Here is a 26,062-nt window from a genome sequence, read left to right as displayed (position 1 = left end):
AAAATCCCACAGCCAATGGAGAAGTACAGGACACAAAAAAAAGAATTAGATGAATTCATGGACGTTAGGTCCATCAATGGCTATTTGCCAGGATGGGCAGGGATGGTATCCCTAGCCTCTGTTTGGCGGGAGGGATAGCTCAGTGGTTTGAGCATTACCCTGCTAAACCCAGGGTTGTGAGTTCAATCCTTGAGGAGGCCACTTAGGGATCTGGGGTAAAAATCAGTACTTGGTCCTGCTAGCGAAGCCAGAGGGCTGGACTCGATGACCTTTCAAGGTCCCTTCCATTTCTAGGAGATTGGTATATTTCCTATTATTATTAGAAGCTGGGAATGGGTGACTGAATGGATCCTTTGATGAATACCTGTTCTGTTCATTCTCTCTGGGGCACCTGGCATTGGCCACTGTTGGATGACAGAATACTGGGCTAGATGGACCTTTGGTCTGACCCAGTATGACTTCTCTTATGTTCTAATGATTTACTCTTCTTCTGCCTCAAACACCTACAAATAAGCCACACTACAGGCCCTCTGCAACAGACCCATGGAAGAGTGGCTCCACAGTGCAAAAATGCTTCCTGAATGCTGACTCAGCAATGGCATCTATGCATCACATCATATCCATGCACACAAGTTTGCCTATTTAAAACCAAACAAATTTATATGCTCTTTTAGTGACTTCTAAATAGTATGGTGAAACAGTAATGGGCACTACAGCAAACCTTGAGACAAAACAGACTTCAGCCAACTTCTAAGACATGCTAAACTTCTAAATTTCTCTCATGTTGACAGGAAGACAGCTCCAGATTGTGATGTAGACATGGGCCCTGGTTCTGGATTATCAGGTGTCTATCTCAGTTGGATAGAATCTGCCACCACCAACCAGCTAGCAAAGTACTAGCCAAGTTGAGAACCTTATCAGCCTATTCCAATAGGTGGCTATTAGGACCAAACTCTCTTAGGTTGTTTAGAAATTATGCTGGAAAGGCACAAGTGAGCTTCCCTCCCCCATAAAGCTCTTCATAATTCCCTGCACAGACCACCAACAGCTTGCTGTTCAGAAGCAAACTCAGATCAATATTTTGTAGCTACTTAGCTGTTTTAATCCATTATCCTCAGTGCCAAGAACCATTCACTTATTTCTGGCTGTCCATGATCATAATTTTCCTCTCCTGCCAGGTGCATAGCGACTAGCAGGTTTAGAACCACCAGATTTCTGTTTGAAGAGAGCACTAGACTGCAGTCTCAAGTCCCAGTCACCTCCAACTGAAGTAAATGCAAGTTGGATCCTGTCCTTATGTTATACTGAGCACTCTTGAAATCAGACACAGAAGTGTAGGTTAACTTCTTTGCAGGTGATTTTCCTTTGCCTAGATAAGATTGTAAGTCAGGATAATATATCTGAAGGAACAAAGAGTTGAACTTTATCTTCTTTAGCCTTTGACAGATCATCCTCTATCAGATTTACAATTTGATTATGGTAGCATCTATGATGGGCTAGGTCGTTTAAGTAAAGAACGTCCCAGGTTCTCATAGTCTGAGACAGACAGAGGTTAGGGAGAGAGAACAACAACTGTTTTGTTTATATATATATATATATATATATATATATATATATATATATATATATACACACAAGCCAAATAAGATTGTCTGTATTTCATGTCTCCCTATATTATACAGCTGATCTTCAAGCTTCTGCTCAACTTCCAAAGGTATTCTTCATAATCGGTGTTCTTCATTGGTGGTGGTACACTGGAAGCTGTAGCATAGATAAGACTTGGATATTCTTACCATTATGACATCTAACCCTAAGTGTCATCCATACCATAGCGACAAACAGTGGATCTACACCAGTGGAGAATTAGGTCTAAGTCTGGTAGCATACATGAAGCTTTGCAGAATCCACAAAACCATCTATTAATTTTGTCTGGATAAAAGCTCCAGAAATATAAGGGAATGAAGAGAAGAAATAAAAAATATCTATGTTCACTATTTTTAGTTTCTAATAGATTACAGAATTAAAAGCTAAAAAGACTTAGAAAACATTAAAAGGGAACACTGTCCATTTAATTTTCATTAACCATACAAGGTATTTTCATTTTTCAAATATAAAAAGGGCCACTAAGTTGTATCTTTCAGCCTTACCTTTTATTTTAAACATCCAGTTATACATCTAAGGCAAAAGAGTTCACCACAGCTGGCAGTTCCTCCAGGAGACAATATTAAAAGCACAAATGCAAACTGCTTCAATGCATAGGCAAGACAGGAAGAATAATAAGAAACCAATAGGGCCCCATCAGGAGCTTTTTAAATGACCTGAAAATCAAAAAGGAATCCTATAAAAAGTGGAAACATGGACAACTGTTAAGAAGGAGTACAAAAGAACAGCACAAGTAGGCAAGGACAAAAATCTGAAATTCCAAGGCACAAAATGAGTTACACCTTGCAAGGGACATAAAGGGAATAAGAAGAGGTTCTTTAAATATGTTCAGAGCAAGATAAAAAGATAAAGGAAAGCGTAGGTTCTCTACTTAGTGGGGAAGGAGAGCTAAAACTGGTGACACCAAGAAAGCTGAAGTGATTAATGCCTATGTTGCTTCAGTCTTCACTAAAAGGGTTAATGATGACAGATACTCAGCACAATTAATATGGACAAACAGAGAAAGGAATGCAAGCCAAAAAGGAAAAGAATGAGTTAAAGAATATTTAGGTAAATTAGATGTATTCAAGACAACAGAGCCTGATGAAATTCATCCTAGGGTACTTCAAGAGCTAGCTGAAGCAATCAGAACCATTAGCAATTATCTGAAAACACCTGGAGGACAGGAAAGGTCCCAGAAGACAGAAGGGCAAACATCGTACCTATCTTTAAAAAGGGAAACAAGACAGAACTGAGAAGTTATAGATCAGTCAGCCTAACTTCAATACTTGAAAAGATACTGGAGAAAATTATTAAACAATCAGTTTGTAAGCACCTGGAGAAAAATACAGTTTTAACGCATAGTCAGCATGAAAATTTGTCAAGAATAAGCCATGCCAAACCAACTTAATTTTCTTTTTTGATAGAATTACTGACCTAGTGGATGTGCGGTGGGGAAGTAGTAGATGTGATATGCCTTGGTTTCAGTAAGGCTTTTGACACAGTTCTGCATGACACTTTCATAAGCAAACTAGGGAAGTGTGATGTAGATGAAATTATTATAAGGTGGGTGCACAACTGGTTGAAAGACCATACTCAAAACAGTAACTATCAGTGGTTTGCTGTCACATTTGGGATCATATATTTAACAGGGCCCCGCAGTATTAATTCTGGGTCTGATACTATTCAATATTTTCACTGACGACTTGGATAAAATGGAATAGAGACTATACTTATAAAATCTGCAGATAACGACACCAAGCTAAGAGAGGTTGCAAGCTCTTTGTCATTTAAACCTGTTCTCCAATGACAAATTGGAGAACTGGTGTGAATTCAACAAGATGAAATTCAATCAAGATAAATGCAAAGTATACTTTGCTTAGGAAGGAAAAATCCAAATGCAAAACTACAAAATGAGAAATTACTGGCTAGGTGGTAGTACTGCTAAAAAAGATCTGTTATAATGAACCACAAACTTAGTATGACTCATCAATGTGATGCAGCTGCAAGGAAAGACTAATATGACTCTGGGGTTAACAACAGGAGTGTTAAATGTAAGACAAAACGAGAGACTTTTTCTGCTCTACTCGGCACTGGTTGATGCTGTATGATTGAAATATGACCATTTATATCAATGATATTGCATTGTTAGACAATTGCAACAAATCTTGTATAAAGTATGTAATGTAAAGTGTCAATGGAAAAGTTGTGATTTGCTAAATAAGATTGTCCTGTTTATATGCATGTATCATTTTTGTGACTGAAATTATAAATATTGACTATATACCTATATCACCATTGTTTGTTCGTTCCTTAGGTAAAAGCCACAAGATAGTTTACATCCAGTCTAGCCAGTATATTGTGAATGGACTTTTCAAGCTTGAGAAGTCACTCCCCCCCGCAACACACACCTGATATCTCGTCTTGCTGATGCTGCAGCCTCCTAGGGGACAATGGCTACTCCCTGTGAGGCATCAAACCATGCAAGGACGCGTGATATGCTCATATGACCCTGGACTCCATCTTGTGCTTGTAACTTTTCAAGACTGGACTGTGAGGTCTGTTTGAAACAAAAAATGTCCAGGCACATGGCAAAGGGCATAAATGACCACTGGAATAACTACATTTTGTCTTTTTCTTCCTCTGATTCTTTGGACTGTGGATTTACAACTAAAAGGAGCATACTGCACTATGGACTGGGGACCTTCCAATCTTTTGGAAGTTACCAAAGACTTTACAAGCCAGCAGTCTCTGTAACTTCACTGCTACAAACCTGATATAAGAACATTGCCATCATCATAAGTATATGATCTATTAACCTTTTTTAACTCTCTTCTTCCTTTCTTTTATTAATAAATCTTACATTTTAGTTACTAAAAGATTGGCAGCAGCATGATTATTGGGTAAGGTCTGAGTTATATAGTGACCTGGCTAAATGGCTGACCTCTTGATATTAGAAGGTCCAGTATCTGGGTGCTGAGATAAGGGCTAGGATGCCTAAAGAGACTGCTTTTCCAACTTCTTGTTAACCAGTTTATATCAAGTAAGTAACAAAAATAAACTTCCGTTTCACCAGTTTAGTGAAACGGAAGTTTATTTTTGTTACTTACTTGATATAATCTTATGATAGAATAACCACCAGTGAGTCTGCCCTATTTCTCAGCAGTTTGTCCTGAATCTAGCATTCTCAGCTATGAGCCACTGATCCACAAGGACAACTAGTGAGGCCTCAACTGGAGTAGTGTGTCCAATTCTGGGCACCACAGTTTAGGAAGGATGTGAACAAATGGGATGGAGTCCTGAGAACAGACACAAAAATTATAAAAGATTTAGAAAACTTAACCTTTAAAAAAAGGTTAAAAAAACAGGTCCTGTTTAATTTTGTGTAAGGAAGACAGAGGGGACTGATAAATCTTCCAATATGTTAAGGGCTCTTATAAAAAGGACCGTGATCAATTGTTCTCCATTCCTACTGCAGGTAGGACAAGAAGTAATTGGGCTTAGTCTGCAGTAAAGAAGATTTAGGTTAGATATCAGGAAAAAAATTCTAACTATAAGGGTAGCTAAGCTCTGGCTTTCAAGGCAGGCTGTAGAGTCCCCATCGTTGGAAGCTTTTTAAAACAAGCTGGACAAACACCTGTCAGGGATGTTTACTTGGTCCTATCACAGTACAGCAGACTGGACTTGACTTCTTGAAGCCCATCCAGCACTACCATTTCTATGATTCCATATTTACAAGAATACAGTAACTCCTCAGATAAAGTCATCCCATTTAACGTTGTGTTGCTGATCAATATGGGAACATGCTCATTTAAAGTTGCACAATGCTCACTTATGTTGCTTGACAGTGGCCTGCTTTGTCCACTGTTTGCAGAAAGAGCAGCCCATTGCAGTTAGCTGGTGGGGGCTTGGAATCAGGGTGGACCGGAAGCCCCCCCATCAGCTCCCTGCTCCCTTAAGTTCCCTGTACAGCAGCTGCCCAGCAGACCACCAACTGCCAGCAGTTCAGCTGTCCCTCCCCTAACTGCCATGTGCTGCTCCCACCCTCCGCCTTGGAGCTGCTCCCGGGAGCTTCTTACTTGCTGTGCAGGGGAGGGGGGAAGAAGGGGGCTAATGTCAAGGTGTCCTGCTCTCCCCTACTCCTGCCCCCTCCCCCCGCTTACCCCTTCTCCATATAGAGCAGGGGAGAGACACAATAGGGTTCAGGACAGAGAGAGCTGGCCACAGCTGCTCTCTCAACTTAAGTGAGGAGTTACTGTACTAGTTTACTGAAAAAAAAATTCCTTAAAGTCCTCTCCCTTCCTGTACTATATTCTTCTTCAATTGTTGTTGTTCTAATACAAGTCCAATCTAGCAAAGGGAATTCATATGGGCAGACTGTAAACATCACACACAACCTATCTTCAGAATAGGGGGCTTAGATCATAAACTCTTTGGGGCAGATGTTTCTGTATCGTCAAGTAGCATGCTCAAATATAGTGGGAGACCAGTAAATCAATCATCTAATGTAATATTTAATAAAATAACTTAAGAACTTTTTTTTTTTTTTTGCCTAAAAAGGAATTATGCAGACCGTGAAAAGTGCTTGACTGACAGTCCTGAAGACTGAAGTCCTTGTTATATCCACAGAACAGGTGCAGAGTGGGAATGGTAGGACTAGCTTCCTCACACTATTTCAGCGTTAACCTGGAAGGACCACATTCACTTGCCATGCCATTGAATCCATGGCCTCTCTCTTGTGAACAGGATCACTACTATAATTGTCATTTGTGCTACTGTGATACTGTCATCTCACAATCAACTCATTTTACATGAAAGAGTGGTCACTAACAAATTGAGCTGAATTCAGGTCAGTGACTTTGAGTTGAAAGATTTTGCATCTACATAACCGAAGTCCCCTCCTTAAAAACATTCGTTAAAAATGCTTGTGATGAAAAAATTACAAACACTACCACTGCTATTTAGAAAATGTTAGCCAGAGACACCATATAAAAGATAGATGGTAAGAAGCCAACAAGTCTCCATTCTTTGTCATTTTTATTTCATTGCCCTAGCTGAAAATCCTACCTTGACACCTCAATGTGGCGCAGCTGTGACCCTGGCTGTTCAACAGCGATGGTAGCGGAGTGTATACTCCATCAGCTCTAACTATGCTTTCAAGGTGTTGGACTGTCAGCCCAGCGAGAGGATTTCTTCCTCTGCAAATGGGCATACAATCCCTCTTTCTGAGGCTGTAAGCTAGTTAAATTGAGGAGGTAAATGCGCCACTGACAGCCCAGTCACTGGATGGCTGAAAACAATGGCTAAAACAACACAGAAAACCAAGTCTCAGTTCTCTGCATGTCCCTCGATCCTCACTCCAGAGGCAGTTGATCAACGAGAGGCTGAAAAGAATCTCAGGTGCCAGGTTGCCAAAAGGAAACCAGACAACTCTCTCAGTGTGCACTAATAACTGCAGAACACTGATGAAGGAGGAATCGATAAACCATCTCATGGAGGAAACGTCAAAAACAGCCTGCGACGTGATGGGCGTTTGCAAAACACGACGAAAGAAGGAGATGGAGGTCAGCTGGAAGGATGGAAGCATGGTCATTGTAGCAAAAGGAGAAGGCACGAGGACAGTTGGAGGAGTCGGATTCATCATAAACAAGGAATGGTTTCAAAAATCGTCTCACGCCATTTAACATCGTGTATCGGGATGCTTTACCTCCAACTGAACCGAAACAGCACCCTCAAAATCATCCAGATCTACGCTCCCACAAGTGCATGCGAAAATGATGATGTGGAAGAATTTTATCAGAGTTGCACATATACGATTGTGATGGGAGATTTTAATGCCAAGGTTGGAAGAGGGAGAGAAGGCGAATAGTTCACAGGAAAGTACGGTATCGGAGAATGAAATGCACGAGAACAACTAGCTATAATGGCAGAGACAAGGAGAATGTTCGTTGGTAACACATGGTTCCAAAAGAAGGCCAACAGAAGATGGACTTGGATCACACTGAAAATGAAGACAAAGAATGAAATTGATTACTTTCTGATCGACAGACAACGCATTGTGCAGGATATTTCAGTAGTGCCATCGTTTAACATCAGTAGCAATCATCACCTACTGAGAGCCAGACTCACACTCACTGTGAAGGTGGAGAAAAAGGCGCTGTGTATGGCGAACAGAAGGCACCAACTGATAGCTTTCAATGAGGAAATCCTGAAGGAAAACATTTCCAGGGAAGACTGGAGTCTCCTGGATGACTGGAACTGTGCGTGAAATACCAAAAAGAGCTAGCAAAAAAATCTCAGATAATATAAAGACCTTATTGGAGAAGAGTAGGAAAATTAAAAGAAATGGCAGTGACAGGCTTGAGTACTCCCTTCTCTGCAAGCTCATATGAATGAAACTGAAGGAAGACTTTGAAAAATTTCGAACCGAAAAGCTCCTAAACGCTGCTGAAGATCATAAAAGTCTCAAAAAATGCAAACAGGAACTGGCATTGTATAGGTCATCATTATCAGCTTTGAAGAACAAGGATGGAAAATCAGTAACCTGTCGAACAGAGATGGAGGCAATCTGTAGGGATTTCTATACCCAGCTCTTTGCATCCCATATACACGTCCCACGGCCATCACTTCAACAAACTGATGAACACATACTCCCAGTTCTCATCAGCAAAGTCCGTCACGCAGTCCATCAAATGAAAGAGGGGAAGGCTCCAGGCAAGGACGGTCTGACAGCAGAAGTGCTTAAGGCGGGAGGTTAGGAACTCTGGAAAGCTCTCACCCAAAGGTTCAGCCGTTACCTGGAAATCTAGAAGATACCATCCAGTTGGAAAGAGTCCAATACCATCTTGCTGCATAAGAAAGGCGATCGAGAAAATCTAAAGAACTATCGCCTGATCTGCCTGCTTTCACATGTCTATAAGTTGTTCACAACAACAACAAATCGACTGTCGCGAAACCTGGATGAACAGCAACAGAGATAACAGGATGATTTTCAAAGAAGCACATTAGACCACACCTTCACACTAAACCAACTATTAGAGCATTCAAAGGAATACAAGTTCCCTTTGTGCACTGCTTTCGTGGACTATTAGAAAGCGTTTGAAACCATAGAGACTAACGTCCTTCTTGAAGGTCTTCCAGAACAGGGCATCAGTGCAAAATATATCACATTACTAAAGTAAGCGAACTCTGGCTGCAGCACGGATATATTGCTGTTTGACACTACCCTTCAAATCCCGCATGGAGACAGGTATGAAATAAGGAGACACAGTTTCACCAAAATTATACAGTCAGTCAGTCTTGAATTGGTCTTTCGACAAGCAGACCTGAAAGGCAGGATTAATATCAACGGTGAGCAGCTAAACCATCTCAGGTTCGCAGATGATATAGTGCTGATAGCCAAAAATACAGTCCAGCTTGAGAGAACGCTTAAAGAACCGAACGCAAAAAGTAGTCAAGTCAAATTAAAAATGAACCAGTCCAAAACGAAACATGAGGTCAGATGTTCTGCCAAGAACCCAAATAAGTCTTGGAGAACAGCAGATCCAAAGGTCAACAAATACCTTTATTGAGGCCAGGAAGTCAACATGCGCCACAATCAGAAAGGCAAACTGTCACACAGAAAAAAAGCTGGATGGTGCACATTCAACAACATCAAGGACATCCTCCAAGTAAAGATCAGCAAAACAACTCGTGCAAATCTTTTTAACTCAACCGTGCTTCCAGTGATACTATATGGCAGAAAACATGGTCATTGATGAACATCAACTGTCTGTCACATAGAGGGTGATGGAACAAACATTTTGGGGCATTTTTCTCCACAAACACATCCCCAATGAAATAATTAGGAGCAGTCTGGAGGGCGAGATGTTGTTGTAAAAAGCAGGTTCAGCAAAATGCGGTGGGCGGGACATGTGTCACTGAGTCAGGCCAACAGATGGACTGCAGCTATATCTGAGTGGTATCCACCAGAACTGAAATGGCCACATGGTCAGCCTCCAAAGAGGTGGGATGATTTCCTAACAAGGAGATATGGACAAGCATGGCGAAGGATGGCCAGAGTGAGAGAAGATTGGAAGACATGCTGTGATCGACTCAGTCTTAACTGATGAGGGACCGACAGTCTACGCAGTATTTTCTGCCTTAAAAACAGAAACCATCACAACTTTGATAAGTAGACTCAGAGATGTCATTATGTCAAGTACTTCTCTCTGCTGAAATGATAGTTCTTAATTTTCTCTAGCAATGAAGCAGAGATTCTTCTTCCTCTATGGCAGGGGTGGTCAACCTGTGGCTCTGGAGCCACATGCGGCTCTTCAGAAGTTGATATGCAGCTCCTTGTACAGGCACTGAAGGCTTATGAACCTGATCATTCTTTTACAGAAAAAAATTACTACTGTATTCAAGAGGACCTGCTCATACATAGAAACTGCAAGATCATGCCCAGGTGACTTCTCACTCCTCCCCACTTTGTGAAATGTAAACCAAGGCCTGAGTCCTACACAAACTTGTATGCATGTTTCACTTTACTACCATGAGCTGTCCCACTGGCTTCTATGAGACCACTCAAGATAATAAGTTTAAACAAATGCAGAAGTGTTTGCAGGATCCACATCTGAGAGTATCGGATTAGAGAGTGTGGATTTGTCTGTTTTGTTTTAAAACTAAAGATTCATCTATTTTATTTTGATTGAGGGCTGCTTTTTTGTTTTAATATTTCATACTTGGCCTATTTATACATTTTTGGTAACTCTACTAGAGTGACGTTGAATACAACAGAGCTAGTTGCATTCACGTTTTAGCCAACTGTTCATCTTATAATATCGTTAATCATTCAACAGTGACTGCTTCCATTTCTGAGACCACCAATTAAAATTTTAAGATTAGCTTTCATTTCCATGCTGGTATTAACAGCATCATAGGAAACCAAAAATCCCTAAGGACCATATGTGCTCTAACGCTAGTGCAAGAATTGGACTTCTACGAGCAGGAAGTCTCTGTAACAAAACCATTGGTCCTAATACAACAAACAGAAAAAACTTATGTCTAAGGACTTATCTTCACTGCAACAGTTACCTCAACTTAGTACACTCAAGTTACTCCACTGGAGCCAAGCTCAAGTGAGAGTGACATTATGAAACAACATTGGAGCAGCCAATAGGGAGCTGTAACTAGAATAGGGTGATTTTTTTAGTGCAAATAGCTTTTTCCACAGGAAAAACGCAGATTCTGCATGACCAAAATTTGAATTCAGGTCGATTTTGGCAAATTGTTTCCATCAAATAAAAAAATTGAATGTAAAAATGGCTCATTTTTAATTTTTTTGTTTTGGAAAGAAGTTTCATTTTGGAATACCCTTACTTTTATTAAAAAAAGAAAAGAAAAGGAAAAAAAACATTAACCATCCAAAACATTTTGTTTGACCCCAATGAGAAATCTGACAAGTTTCTGTTCTGGTTCCATCTTAAACTGAACATTTTGATTTTTCAGTTAGGCCACCGAACTGAAAAAACCAGTTAATTACTGAGCTTTAGTCACAACTCGAGCTGCTCTATCCTCACTTCATGATTAGCTCCAGCATCAGCAGCACTTCATATCACACTACCTAGTTCAAGTTTACAATGCCATTTAATTTGAGCTAGCAATGTGTGTGGGGACAGTAGTAAAACTCAAGTTTATAGCTTGAGCTAACAAACGCAATGATGACAAGCCTCAAGAGTGAATAGAGTACATGTCAGTATATGAGTAACACAGTACTATGTAAAAGGCAGGATCGAAACTTCTTAAAAGCATTTTATTACAGACAAACAATTTATAAACCCTATGTGTGTTATTTCATAACATTTATGTTGAGTTAATGAGACCACAAAGCAAAATGAAATATCCTAACTGTCTGAAGATCTGATTGCAATACTTTCCACACATCCATCTATCTATACATGAACACAGAGGAGGACAGAAAATTTAAGTATTCTCCTTTTACCTACTTTACTGAGTGAACAGCTTGTCATGACTTGGCTGTTACATACTAGGAGAGCTGAATAAATGCTTTCTAGAATACATTGCTTTCTAATCAGAGTACAAAGACAATGGTATCAAATATAAAAAATTGGACATATAACCAAGGTGACTCGATTTCAAAAGGGACTTGGACATTTTAAAGGACTAAACCAGTAAATGCCATTTAATGGTGACAAAAACTAAGCTAAGCCAGTACAGAAGCAAAAAATATAGAAACTGCAATGTGGAACCCCACCCACGCATCCCCGCCAAAATAAAAGGTTTTGGTCCAGAATCTACAAATACTTATGGACTTGCTTAACTGAAGACAAAGGGATGACTTGGTTACACTTCACCATGCCCGTAAGTGTTTTGGGGGCTTAATGTGGAATAGTGTTGAAGCTATAAACTCAACAGTGTTATCTTCAGTCCTAGTGACCTAATAATCATTATTATTCCAGCAGTATCCACCTTGAATTAAGTGCCATTCATACAATCTAGCCTGAAAAATTCGTAATCTAAGAAAACAAGCAATATACAAAAGAGTGAAAGAGGAATAAAACATACAATCACATATACTTTTTAAAAAATAAGGAAAATAAATAATCCTTAAGAGACTCTCACTCTAGCCAAAATTAGTTGGGTAACTTCCTGTAGGCATCATGACAAAAGTGGGTCTTGAGAGATGTGAAGCATCAGTATAAAATACTTTGGATAAATATGTTCAAACAGATGTTCCCTATTGCAATGTGGTAGAGGGCCAGCTTTCCAAAATGAACACACCCAACACATTAAGAAAAGTCCCTATATAAATCCACTGCCACCAAATGGAAGCATAGGCAATGGTCCCAGTAACAGGTTACAGCTCTCAAAATTAGTATTTTTCTGACCTGATTCTTTTCCTAAGAGTTTGATTTTAGGGCATCCTTTCCCACCTCAATATGCACACGTTTTGTTTCCAATGAAGAGAATAAAACTGTTAATATTGTTGCCTTTTTTCTAAACTGTGGTCTATGGACCACTAAGCGTCTGCAGTTTGCTGGCTGATAACATGCTGCCGGCTTTTTTCCATTTCTACTGGAGCTACTGTTGTGTAAAAGGAAAAAGGGGAAAACGGAAGCCATCATAGCAGCCGTTGCCACCTGTGGAACTGGAAATGCTAGCTAGTGGTAAAAGAATATCCATGGGAAAAAAAAAAAAAAGGCAACCCGGCAAGCTTACAGAAGGTACCTGAGCAACAGAGAAAGACATGGAGAGGGAGAAGAGAAATGCAGGTGGCAGAAGGAATGGGCCAGGGACAAAAGAAAAGAACATATTTTGGGACAGAAAGAAACAAAATTAAGAGCAAGAGCAGACAGTGTGATTAACTCTCTCATAAAGGACAACACAATATTGCACTAAAGACACCTAAAAATAATTTCCTACATAAGCAGCTGACGTATTTGCCACAGGGACATTATGGAACTGCAATTCAGAAGGACAGTATTCTTGGCGACAAGTTCTCTACTAAGATGTGGGCTGCAACATGAATGAGTTGTCTTATATTTGACTACATCTGAAAGTCTGAATGGATTAGCCCTAAAATCACACTACATTATTAGGAATTTAAAGGTCATCAAGCCACATATCCTTGGAAAAGTTGCTTTACACAGATAGAGCCATTGTTTTAGCCTCAACCTTTACAGATTATTTACAGGAGTCTGATTTGTCTTGTGTACCAAGTTTCACCTCACTTAAAAGCTAGTTGCTTACAAAATGCTTATAAAAATACAAAAAAAAAAAGTGTCACTATTACTGAAAAATTGCTTATTTTTCATTTTTACCACACCATTATAAAAAAAATCAATGGAAAAATTAATATTGTACTTACATTTCAGTATATAGAGCAGTATAAACAACAGGGTGGAAAAAAATCAAATTCTTTTTTTAAAAACAAGTTTTATCTAAATCAGATTTTTTTGATAAAAATGCTTTTTGAGGGAAAAGTTTTAATTAAGATATCTCATCATGGAACATGGATTATAAATTCTAATTCTATAGTGTGAGATAATATATTCACGTAATGTTTAAGAAAAGTTTTGTAAATGAGTTCCAATAGTTCATGGATTAGGGACCCGATTTTATGGGGTTCCAGGGGCTTCTGTACATATTATTTAGGTTAATCTTTCTAACTACCTAATGGGACTCAGGGCTCAGTCTAGAAGATACCACCAGAGAAGCTTAATTTTGCAGTTCTCAAACTGTCTGTGTGTGTCTCCAGAGATAACATGCTTGTTGACAGCAAAAATGTTTCAAAATAAATAAATACTAGAGAGGTGAAAAACAACAAACTTCAACCCTATTGTCCCTCTGTAAATTTGTGTACACAGTCAATTCCTTACCTCTCTCTTAAAGTGCAAAGTTTCAAGAAGTTCAATGAACAGAAGATTGCTGGGGGCAGAACAGATCTAGACAAGGAGGAGAAGTCTGGAGATAAACGTGAGAAGGGAGGGACAGGCAGTAGAATCAAAAGTGAAACTGTTTGAGCAGCATATTCCAGAAGTCTTCAGATCTTTCTGAGTGTAGCCTTCATTGATTTGAGATCTACCATACCATTCTCTCACTAGAAGGGACAACCTATAATGGCAGCAGGCCATAAAAGAAACCCAGTTTGGGAATAAGAACCATTCAAGAAATACATTTGCTGATGACATTTTAAAGTGAGACCAGTAAACTGGTGGAAGTCACTTAAGCACTTGGATTCAGAGACTGTTGAAGTGATAATCTCACTTTTAACAGCAATAGATTCTTCGGCCAGTGTAGAAAGAATATTTTCTTCCTTTGGACTAATTCATTCCAAATTGAGAAATCATTTGGGTCCTGAAAAAGCAGGAAAGCTTGTTTTTCTTTTCCAGATTATGAACAAACAGAAAAATGAAGGTGAAGACGACTGAGTTAACTGCAGAAGCCAATATTTTAAGTTTCTCATGTTGACCTGGCTGACATAGTCGATTTAATTTTTGTTGGTTGTTTTTCTTTTTAAATATTTCATTTAACTGTTTTAGTTCAAAACAATTAACAAAAACATGATTAAAAATGTGAATGTTTAACTAAATTCAAAAATTCATATGATTGTTTTGTTAAAATATTATGTTTGCTGTTGAAGAAAAATATCCAGAATACATAATGTTGTTTTAATTGAATAAAACAATTTAAAATGTCTGGTGATGCCATGCTGTATTAAGAGAACAAGAAAATCCTCCAAATATTAATGATTAACCTGTTGAATTGGTGATATTTATGAAGTCATTTGCAGGTGAACTATCTGCTTCAATTACCTTTGGTAAATGAAATAACCAATAATTCATTCATTTTCTGATATAGCTGTAAAACTAATCTGAAAAGTTTTCAAAATAAATCACTTTAAAAATGTATAGTGTGTATTTTCTAAAAATGAAATCTACATCTCCAAGTTGTGAGGAATATGTATTAAGGTTCTAACAACCAACCAAGAAGGCACTTTTATATAGAAATCCATGATTAAATCAAGTCTTCCTGGCTAGTGATTTAAATCCTACAGATGATACTTGTTTACAGGGTGGATTTGATTCAGGAAATTTTAATTTGTACTGACTTTGTTAGTGCTTTTTATGTAGCTTGCTGTAAAACCGGTCAAATATCTAGATGAGTTGATGTATCCCCTGGAAGACCTCTGAGTACCCCCAGGGGTATGTGTACTCCTGGTTGAGAGCTAGTGGACTAAAAGGTCTCAAACCCTGTCTCCTTGTTGAGCACTAAACACATCATCAGCATTCTATAACAATAGTTTTACAACCTCTGGATTTTATTTAAGACCTCAAAGTCAGATTTTTAATCCTTTTAGACTGAGAAATCAAAAGGTTGTATAGTATCAGTGGAAAACTAGTTTTGAATGACTGTCATAAGGTTTTGGATTTTAGATTCCTAATTGCCAGAATAATGTGGGTATGCTTGAAGATACCTCAGATTAAAACTAAAAAGATTTTCACACTTAAAAAAACAAAAAAATCACATAAAACCTGAAAATGCCGATCTACAATGTGTTTTCTGTTAGCTGTATTTGTACTGTCAAGAAATTAACAGCTATTAGCCACTTTTTCCAGGCTGTCTCCCTCAATAACCTAGAGACAACTGAATCATCTGGGGAAAAGAGAGATTGTTATCCTTCCTGTGCTGATTTTCCTCAATGTTTTAATCACTTTCATAGACTAAGAACAAAAATATTCTCTTAAGCTTGGCTTGGCTTTTTTCTGACTTTTAGAATTAAGTTGTAACTTATATCACTTAGCATATATAGTGCCATTATAATGATCTGAAAGCTCATCTCAAAGAAACAGATAACAATAGTAATCTGAATAATACTTCTCACTTCCACATACCACTTTCTCTGAGAATCCCAAATAGATTTATTAATATTACAGTTCATCAGTTCCATAAGTCATTATTATTAACTCTGTTTCCATGGCTTGAAAAATTTACTAGCCTGAGCCCAATATGAAAGATTACTCTCAGACCTACAAGCAAGGTCCTAGCAAGCAGTTCCCCCACACCCAGCTGCTGGGAAAGTGTAGAGTGCTCGAAATTCTACCAGAGGGCTTTCCCTAGGAACGTCATCTGTTTAATAAGCTTCAAGCAAGTAGACGTAATAAATTATGAAGTCAAAATTCAAAATGACTGCTCTGGTTGCTGGAAGGGAAAGTTACAGATATTTAAGTCGGCTTCTCTGAAGATATCATTCCAATGAGATTCACACTCCTAATCTTAATTCCCAGGATGAGATATGCGAAACTCCTCAAGGTCTTAACTTTTGGTCCATAAGGCGAGCAGTAGCAGGATGGAATCTAAGCCAGCACCCAACTTCTGATGACCCTCTTGCCCATGCAACTCTCCGAGTTTAACCATTTCTCTTCTAAGTCAAGTATCAGAGTGGTAGCCGTGTTAGTCTGGATCTGTAAAAGAAGCAAAGAATCCTGTGGCACCTTATAGACTACAGACGTTTTGGAGCATGAGCTTTCGTGGGTGAATACCCACTTGGACGGATGCATGCATCCGACCAAGTGGGTATTCACCCACGAAAGCTCATGCTCCAAAAATGTCTGTTAGTCTATAAGGTGCCACATGATTCTTTGCTGCTTCTTCTAAGTCAGTTTCTTACTGAGCTGGAGGCACAGTCTCCCTAAATAAACCACTAAATTAAAATGAAACACTGGAAACAAAAACTATTGTTTCAAGAAAAACCACATAAGCATCATTTTCTAGAGCAATTACTCCCAAACTCTGAGCCTACTGCAATGATAATCTTAAGAGAAGATAAAAATAGCATCCCTCCAAGATTCTCAATTCTGAGGATAAGGTGCATGGCTCGAGTGCTGTCCAAGAGAAAAATCAAATGAAAATAAAACTCCAAGAAGCAGAAACAATAAGGCCAATGCACCAATAAGCTTTTCTGTATTTATTTTGCAAACACAGTGGAAGGAGAAGATGCTTCCTTCGCATTCTAGATGTTATGCAGGATGCCTGAAAGAGGAGAGTAAATACAAAACATCCATAAATTTAGCTATTCTAAAAGAAACAAATGTATGACAAAGTGGATTAAGCTCATTCACTCTGTAAGATGTAGCTCACACACCAGGGATAAGACTCTTCATGTAAGAAACAAGTTCAAAAGGAGTTTCATCAGCACCACATTAATACTCAATGAAAGAAAGAGCTTTTTAACATAGGCATTTGAAAAAGGATCAAGCCCTGCATGAATCTGACAATAAAAGTCTACAGAAACACTTATCTACCAGTCATAATAGGCTGAAATAGCTGTCAAATAAATTTGGAGACACTCAGTTGAAGAATGTGGCAAGAAATCTGTATGCAATATAAGTTTGGAGGTTGATGGGGGTTTGTCTGCACCACACCACAAACTTTTTCCAGTTGCTGTTTTAAGTCCTTCTGGTAGATGACTTTCACAAAGCCTGCAGGAATCAGCCAACTCTCAGACACACCAAACTTAGATGTCTTAGCAGCATCTGTAAAAGTTGGGAGAATGCTGGATCCTGCCCAGTAGGTTGTTATCCAGTTGCTTTTCTGCCTTGGTTTACACGTAGCATCAGTGCAATCCTCTGGCACTTATGACTCCACTTAACTATATTTTCCTCCTGAACCTCAACTTACACCACACAAGCATCTGAAATTGTCTACTCAATTAAAGGACCTGGAACATCACAAAGGCTTCATGACATTCTAGCAGTCGTTGTGCCGGAATCCCGACATAAGAGGCACAAAGGGGCTGGATCAAAGCCAGAGCTTTATGTGCCAAGGAAGAAACTCCAAGGGAGCAGGTATCACCTTTCATACAAAAAGGATTCAAACTGCTCGGAGAGCTCCAGACAAGTGACAGACAATAGAAATGCATCAAAGCTGTTATTGGAAAAATGTCAGCTTCATAGTATACAGTAACATCATAAATCAGTTCTTAGCCCCAAGCCGGGAATATGCAGCAGCAGAAATTCCAGAAGTGGAACTGACGAATTGCAGGGATGTGACTGCAGTGTGTCAGAAGAAAGTAGTGGGTTCTCTTTCAATACCCTCTGCCTCAATCTCGTGTCAAGGATCCACCTCATCAGGTACATAACTCAACATCAAAAATTTCAACACTGAGACCTGAAGTCTCAAATTTTGGGATATAAGAGTGATGGCACAGGGCTTTTTTACTCTCAAGGGCCTATCAGGAGGAAGCTAGGTTTGTGTTGATGCAGAGGGTACACACACACTGTATTCAGCAGCTTCCCTTTTGAAGCAGTCTAGAATGATTTTGTGCCAGACTTTGGGGAGTTCCCCTACAATGCCTTGAAAAGAAGATGTTCCCCATGTTTCCTCATTACCAAAGTGGCAGATGTACTCGCTGGTTAGACTGTAAATGCAACACAGCAGTCATACTCATTCACTACTGATCTGGTTCTACCATTCAGATATCCTTTAAACCTGCTAAATCGTGTTATTTCTGCCTTAATGTTTGAAGAAACTGTTGAATAAAAACAATATAACCAAATACCAAAGCCACTTGTGCCAACTGGTGCTTAATTACTTACCCACAGGCACTGATGTGATGAAACCGACCATGGAAACATCAACAATACAAGGACATGAGTGCAAAACATCTGGGAAAAAACTGGCATGAAAATACTCTGAAATAAGCATGGAGATAGGCACCAAAGTGCTCAAAAATAGGTGCTGAAGCACAAAGACGAGAACTGAAGTGCTGAAAACTGGGCACAAAAGCACTGAAATACGGGTGCTGATCAAAACCACACTGAAGCATTGAGGCAAACTGCCAAACAATATATACTAATCTGGACTGGACTGGACGACAGAGACATTGGAAAGAATACCCATAAGACAAGCAAAGTAGTCCACAGAGAAGAGCCATGACTGAAGACAGAATCAAAAAGTAGTGAGAGGGAAGTTCCAAGGGCAGCAGTTCAGGTCAGACATTTATATATCAATGTAAGTAAAGGACTGGCAAATTCTCCCTTTAGGAACCAAAAATCACCACCAATGTGCTGAAATTCACTTCACTAGGAAGCCAACACTCAGAAGTGAAAATACTGGTCAGCTGAAGCATTACATAGAATTGACTTTATCTTCCTCAACCAGAACCTCCTGATTATTCTGCCACACCTGTAGCTCTCCGCCCCCTCCCCCCTTTGCCACTGCTTGCAATCTTTAGGAAAGCTCTCTGCTACAGGTAACATTGCTAACTAACAACAAGGTGAAATTGACATGATCACTGGCAGTTTCACTGCTACTGTGAACAGGAGCAAAACTGACCAGGAGCTTGTTAGCTTCACTTTGCTGCTATGGACTGGGGTATGATAAACATCTGGCAGCAGACACATTGGCAAGTTATAGTTCTCTACCTTAAGCTCTAGAAATCTACTTCTTTAACACATACAAAGTCTTCATAAATTGATGGTTTTAGCACCTCGCATCCTACTCACCATGCAGCAGGGAAGTTCCCTATTTGCCAAAGTAGATTTTTTACTCATTTAGCTCCACCCTTTCCACCAATAGAGAAATTGATGCCTCAAGGCCACTGAAATAATATTTCAAGGAGACAGACACACTGTCAGCCACCAGTAATCTGAGTGAGGAGGAAGAAGGGCCCATTACCACAGTATCTGAGCACCTCACAGCCTTTAACATGTATCCTCACAATATGTCTATGAAGTACATACAATTATACCCACTTTACAGAGAGGGAACACAGGCACAGAAAGACAAAGGGACTCATACCAGGTCACACAGGAAAGTCTGTGGCAGAGCAGGAAATTAAACCTAGGTCTCCCAACTCCCAGGCTAACACTGTAACTACTCGACCACACAGAGAAATATTAATTTTAAGGCACAGGGTATGAAGGATTTTGCAGTTCCAGTGAAATACTGTCAACCTCATTGGGTAACCTCTCTTCCTCCATGTGGTCTGTGAGAACCAGGGGCGTGCATGCCCTGGCGTGAGGCCCGTGGCAGCAGCACCAGTAGGTAGGAGTGCAGCATCCCGTCACAGAAATGGACAGGAATAGTAGACCATCCCTTATGAGGCCACCCCCTGCAACAGCAGCGAGGCTCTTGCCCTGCGGCTGTCTCTCCCTGGCTGCCTCAAGTGTGGGAGAGGGAGGGGGCCTGTGACTTGGGGTATCTCACACCCCCTTCAGGCTCAGCCAGGCTGTTCAGGGAGCTGCTGGACTCTCCCACTGAAGCGCCTGGCAAACTGAACTCACCAGAGACAACCCAGAGGTCGAACAGGTTCCCAGCAGGATCTGGCCTCACCTCGGCCTGCCCAAGAAACAACCCTCCCCCCACCTTCGGAGCCGCTGGAACCGTTGGTGTTTAGAACGTTCCCTACGTTCTATTACCTGTCGCCGACCGTGGTTCACTCCAGTTGCCCCCCCCCTCCTCCTATCCTGGGCCGGGCGTACGTGTCTGCGTGTGTACGTCACTACTCCGCACGGCAGCCACCTCCCCGGGAAATACCTCCCCTCCCTCTCACGCGGGCAACCCGCTCTCAGACTTAGTCACGCACGGGCAGGGCAGCGTCTCACCCGGATGTGGCTTTCACGGTGCTTCGCCTCCTGCCGGTCACGTGGTGCGGAGTGAGGCTCCCGGTCCCGCGCGCGTTCTGAGCCGGTTGGAGCGCGCGGGCCCAGGGAAGCGGTGGGCTGTACGCGGTGCGCGCGGACAGCCCCTCCCCCCCATTTTCCCGGGCGCCGTCTGCTGATGACAGGCAGCCGCTGCCTGCGGCCCCGTTAAGGCGGAGTTCGGTCGACGCCTTGGCGCCTCCAAGGAGGCTGCCCACGAGGCCGGTGGGATGCGGGCACCGGCGTGAGGCTAAGGCCACTCGTGTCCCCTAAAACATCCCGCAGCCATGATAGCGCGGGACACGCCGCCTCCCTGCAGGGCAGCGCGCTGATCCCCGGCGCAGCGCTTCGGGCCCAGCCAAAGCACGTGACTCGGGAGATGACTTGGATGAACACCCCTGTCACGTCCCTCCCCAGCCCGCGATGTGGTCAGCAGTGGGGTTGACGGGGGGCGAAGGTAGAGAGGACACAGGACAATTGTATCGGGTACCTAGGAGCAGCTGGCATAGCGGTGTGAATAAAATGAAGGGGCGGGGCAGCAATGATGCACCAAACTTCTCTTGAAGGGCCTGGTTCTGAGGTGCAGGGGGCCACTGGCTGTGGATACAACAAGGGCTGGGGCTTCAGGTAGCAGCCAAAGTTGTCAATAGTTCTCCCGTTCCTGAGATCTGCCAACCAGCACTCATGGCAGGAAGGCTGTAGGCAGTTGCAGAAAAGGGGTCAAGGACCAACCCACCCTGAAAAAGGGGTGATCTAAAGAATCATGCCACAGTGGCTGCAAGGCATAGCTATAGGTCCATTAACTTCTTATTGTATTGTCCATTTAAATTATTGTTTTGTTATATTACATTTACTTTAATAATTTACAGCAGCTGACAATAGATAAAAAAGTATAAATCCCACTTTATCTATACCACATTTTATTAAACATTCATTTTTCCATGAGATAGTTACCCCCCCTTGCCGTAGTGAACCATCCTAGAATACCCCAAATAGTACCTTAGGGTCCTTCCCTTGAAATTAACCCAGTACTGCATCCCTCAGATAACTCCCACTTTTCCATCTGCACTCAGTTACACAAATCCCATAGGACATCCCAACTGTTCCAACCTGTAGGGCCTTTCCTTCTCCAGCACACCCTCGCTGCCCTCCATCAGTCCTCTATAGCCCCAAGAATCCCCCATCTGTCCCGATATTTCACCCCTAAAGCCCTCCTTAGCCCCAGAGACCCCCTTCCTTACTGGTTTAGATATTTTGCCTCTCCCACTGAACCTCAGTGCTCCAGTCCTCATATTAGTCCCAGAAATCTTTCCCTTATTGCACCAAACTAACAAAAACCCCTATTTTAAAATACTGTTTTGTACGTTTCTAACTGAATTCCACTTTCTGTCCAAATACGTTTAGATACAAATCACAAGTAGAAAATTGATCTAGCAAATAAGAAATGCATTCATTCGAGCTCACCAAGAAGCAAAGCGTCTCATACAGCAAGTTCCCCCTTAATTAATTGAAATTCATCTCAAAATGGCCACCTCTGCTTTTAATCTCCACAGCAAAAATAAACAGTTCATATCACACGCTTTAACTGAAGGTGAAATGGGATTGCTAGACTCTCACCCAGGGTGGAGCATTTGTGGTTAAGACAAGGGAGAAACTCTTCTTCCTCAGGTTCACCCAGCACTCCCCTTTAGAAGAAGCAAGCAATCCTTATCATAGGACTGGAAGGCACCTTGAGAGATCTTCTAATCCAGTCTCCTACACTCAAGGTGGGACTAAGTATTATCTAAACTATTCCTGACAGGTGTTTGTTTAACTTGCTTTTAAAAATCTCCTGTGACAGAGAGTCCACAGCCTCCCTGGGCAATTTATTCCAGTGCTTAACCACGCTGGCCGTTAGGCAGTTTTCCTCATGTCCAACCTAAACTTTCCTTGCTGCAATTTAGGACAAATGCTTCTTGTCCTAGCCTCGGAGGTTAAAGAGAACCATTTTTCTTCCTTTTCCTTGAAACAACCTTTTAAATACTTGAAAACTTATCAAGACCCCCCTTAGTCTTCTCTTATCCAGATTTATAAGCGTTCTTTCCCTGCATAGATTGTCATGCAGCCCTGTGGGCTCAGTGCTCACTGAAACCCTCAGCACCCAGTCAAATTGCTAGTAAAAGTGGCAAGTAGAAGATGAGTTCCCAAAGGTGCCATTACTGTCCCTGACCTTCCTGTAGTCAATTTTAAACCACTTGACTTGATCTTTGTACTGACTGGCAGTCTGGAAGATCCTCAGCATCTCAGTTTTATTTAAAATGTCTTTGTACACATGATCATTTCTTGCACTCTTACTGAAGTCGGCTGTCTTGCTCACCTTGCACCAGATAGTTATCAGAATTCAGTTGTGTTCCTATGGCCAGTTACCAGAATGTCTGATGCAAAGGTTCTTCCTATTTGCGGCCATAGCTGACACAGAATGTTGAATATGCTTCTAGATGACCAGTCAGTGTGGAAAGCAAGAGTTAAATGCAGCTGCTTGGCATTTGAGCTGTATTTGGAAAAAAAAAAAAAAGGGGGGGGAGTTGCATCTGGTTTCTAAGAATTGATTGGGAAGTTTTGGGGTAGAAGAGCTGAGAAACACAGGCCTAAAGAATTTTGGGGTAGTGTTGGTGGAATCTCTGGATACAAGTCTGGGGACCCAGGCTTGAGCCACATGCACACTGCAAAATGACAGGGCTTGGACCTGAGTCCCAAGGGGACTCAGCTCACTCCCCACGCCATCCCATTTGGGTCCTCGACCCAGCTCCTGAGGGCTTGTTGGCCCAAGTAGATTTGTGTGTGGATAGTAGGGCATGTTGGGTTCAAACCTGAATCTGAGTCCAAGTTTACAGTGTAGTGCAGATGTACCCTGGATCCCTTCTCTAGGCAGTGCTTGGAGGTCAAACTTCATTGCCCCTCTTTCCAAATGACACTTCCTTCAGTTGGGTGTGTCAGAGTGGCAATGCCTCATAAGCAAGGACAGACTGGTACATCCTGTCACAGAATCGCTCACAATTTTCTAATCTTAATGTACATTAAGCTCTATAATTGCTTAAAACTTTGTGTACAAGTGTAGCCTTCTAGCAACCCAAAAGTACCAAGTTTAGTGTAAAGGCTATGTTTAGTTGCAAATCAATGTTTTAATGTTTACCAGTCAATGAGTATCAACTGTTCTTTAGAAACCTAACTGAAGTACATATGCAAAATTAAATTAAAATCTGTGATTTAAATCAAGGTTTCCTGCTTGTAACCAGTTCTGACTTTTATGCCTCATTACTTGTGTTCACTTTGTGACGTAGCAGTCTATATAGTTTTATAAAAATATGCTAATGAGTGAATATAATGTAACTGGAATATGCTTCATGCAAAAGGTCTGTTGTAAGGTATCATTACAAAGCTTATCCTATTTGTATAAATGTACCACTCTTGTATCTGAAATTAGAAAATATAACTCTGATGACCTATTGTAATTATGCAAAGTGTAGGCCATTAATGGTGGTTTGGACTCGTAATGACTCCCATTAACAAGGACAATTGTCTGCAGATGGCTGTGTTTGCCTGTACATTTTCTTGTATACATGTGCACGGGCAAGCGGGCAATGAAGTCTTGCAGTGACATGTGATCATGTCACCTGAACTGGAATCCATCTTTAACCTGGTGTCTTTCCATTGAGAAGGAGTGGTTGGGAACGCAGAGAGGGACAAAGGATTGCCGCCTTATGCAAAAGATATATAAAAGGGATGGAACAGAACAAAGGGAGAGGAGCCATCATGAAGAATCCCCTAGCTACCATCTGAGCTGGAACAAGAACTGTGCCAGGGGAAAGAATTGTGCCCAGGCCTGGAAGGTGTTCGGTCTGGGGCAAAAAAAACTTACTGAAGCATCTGAGGGTGAGATTATCTGTATTCAGTTTGATTAGACATAGATTTGCACATTTAATTTTATTTTCCTTGGTAACTTACTTTGTTCTGTCTGTTACTACTTGGAACCATTTAAATCCTACTTTCTGTATTTAATAAAATAACTTTTTACTTATTAATTAGCTCAGAGTATGTACTAATACCTGGGGGAGCAAACAACAACTGTGCATATCTCCCTTATCAGTGTTATAGAGGGCAAACAATTTATGAGTTTACCCTGCGTAAGCTTTATACAGGGTAAAACGGATTTATTTGGGTTTAGACCCCATTGGGAGTTGGGCATCTGAGTGCTAAAGACAGGAACACTTCTGTTAGCTGCTTTCAAGTAAACCTGCAGCTTGGGGCAGACCCTGAGTTTGTTGGAGCAGATGTGTATACCCCACGGGGGGGAGGGGAAAACCCTTACAACCCCCCTACTAAACTACATCCCCTGAGTCCTGAACCCACCGATCTGGATTCCACCTCTTGAGGGTCACCCTGTCCCCATTACCTGGCCTGCTTGCTCTAATCATGACTATGTGTAACCCATTAGTTGAGCGATGTACCCTCACTGCTCCCCTACTATACTTTGACCCCACCCACCGTACACCCCGCATTGGGGACATTACAGACTGTATGTACTATATGCTAACCCATAACCAAATACCAGCGTCCCCCCAGTGCAGGCCTCCTGCCAGACAGGGTCAGGCATCTGGCCCTATTTAGCCTACCAGCCGCCAGTTCCACTCACCTCAGCTGCTGATCTGGGGTTCCAGCCGCTGACCTCCAGCCAGCCAGGGTCTGGATCTCCAGCCTTGCTCAGCCTGCTTTCTGACCTGGAGTACCAGCAGGCCACCCTGGGCTCTGCTCTTGGCCTTGGATCAGTGCTCTGCAGCCTCCCCAGCCTGGGACAGTGAGGGTTGCCCATGAGGCAAGAGGGGGTGCAGTTCAGCACAAACCTGCCCCCCCTCCCCATCTTAAAATTGCTTATATCACACCACACTGCGTTTGACATTGTGCCTGTCTATCGCCATTTTTTTTCCCCACTGAGAGTTGACGGGGACATTTGATAATATGGCAGCTCCTAAGAAAGCAAAGTTAGATGTCCGATCGTTTCAGCCTTCTTGGACAGGCGCATTTGGATTTATTGAAAAGAAGGACCGTGCTATTTGTGCTTTCTGTTATGAAAGTGTTGTTTGTCGCACATCAAGTGTTCGATGACATTTTGAAACGAAGCATGAGAAAACCTCTCGATGAAGCAGGCAAGACTAATAAAAAAGGCAGGAGCAGCCAATGAGAAGCAAAGCAGTGTTTTTAAAAGCTTAACTGTAAGTAAAAAATTCAAGCTACAGAAG

At 41.3% G+C, this 26,062-nt stretch overlaps 1 protein-coding gene across 4 annotated transcripts in view; it reads right to left on the bottom strand.

The window, feature by feature from the left end:
* The window catches only part of CCDC91 (coiled-coil domain containing 91), a 364,298-nt gene extending 343,620 nt beyond the window's left edge, over positions 1-20,678 (bottom strand). Inside the window, exon 1 of one of the 4 annotated variants that reach the window (XM_032772233.2) lies at positions 20,512-20,678. The gene's annotated coding sequence lies outside the window, so the exon portion shown is untranslated. The remainder of the gene's footprint in view (positions 1-20,511) is intronic. The other 3 variants (XM_032772230.2, XM_032772231.2, XM_075070673.1) reach the window with 3 other exon arrangements.
* Positions 20,679-26,062: the final 5,384 nt, after the last annotated feature.

Source organism: Chelonoidis abingdonii, chromosome 1 (assembly GCF_003597395.2).
Source record: "Chelonoidis abingdonii isolate Lonesome George chromosome 1, CheloAbing_2.0, whole genome shotgun sequence".
NCBI lineage: Eukaryota > Metazoa > Chordata > Testudines > Testudinidae > Chelonoidis > Chelonoidis abingdonii.
Note: the sequence above shows the minus strand (reverse complement) of the source record. Positions and strands in the feature narration are given on the sequence as shown.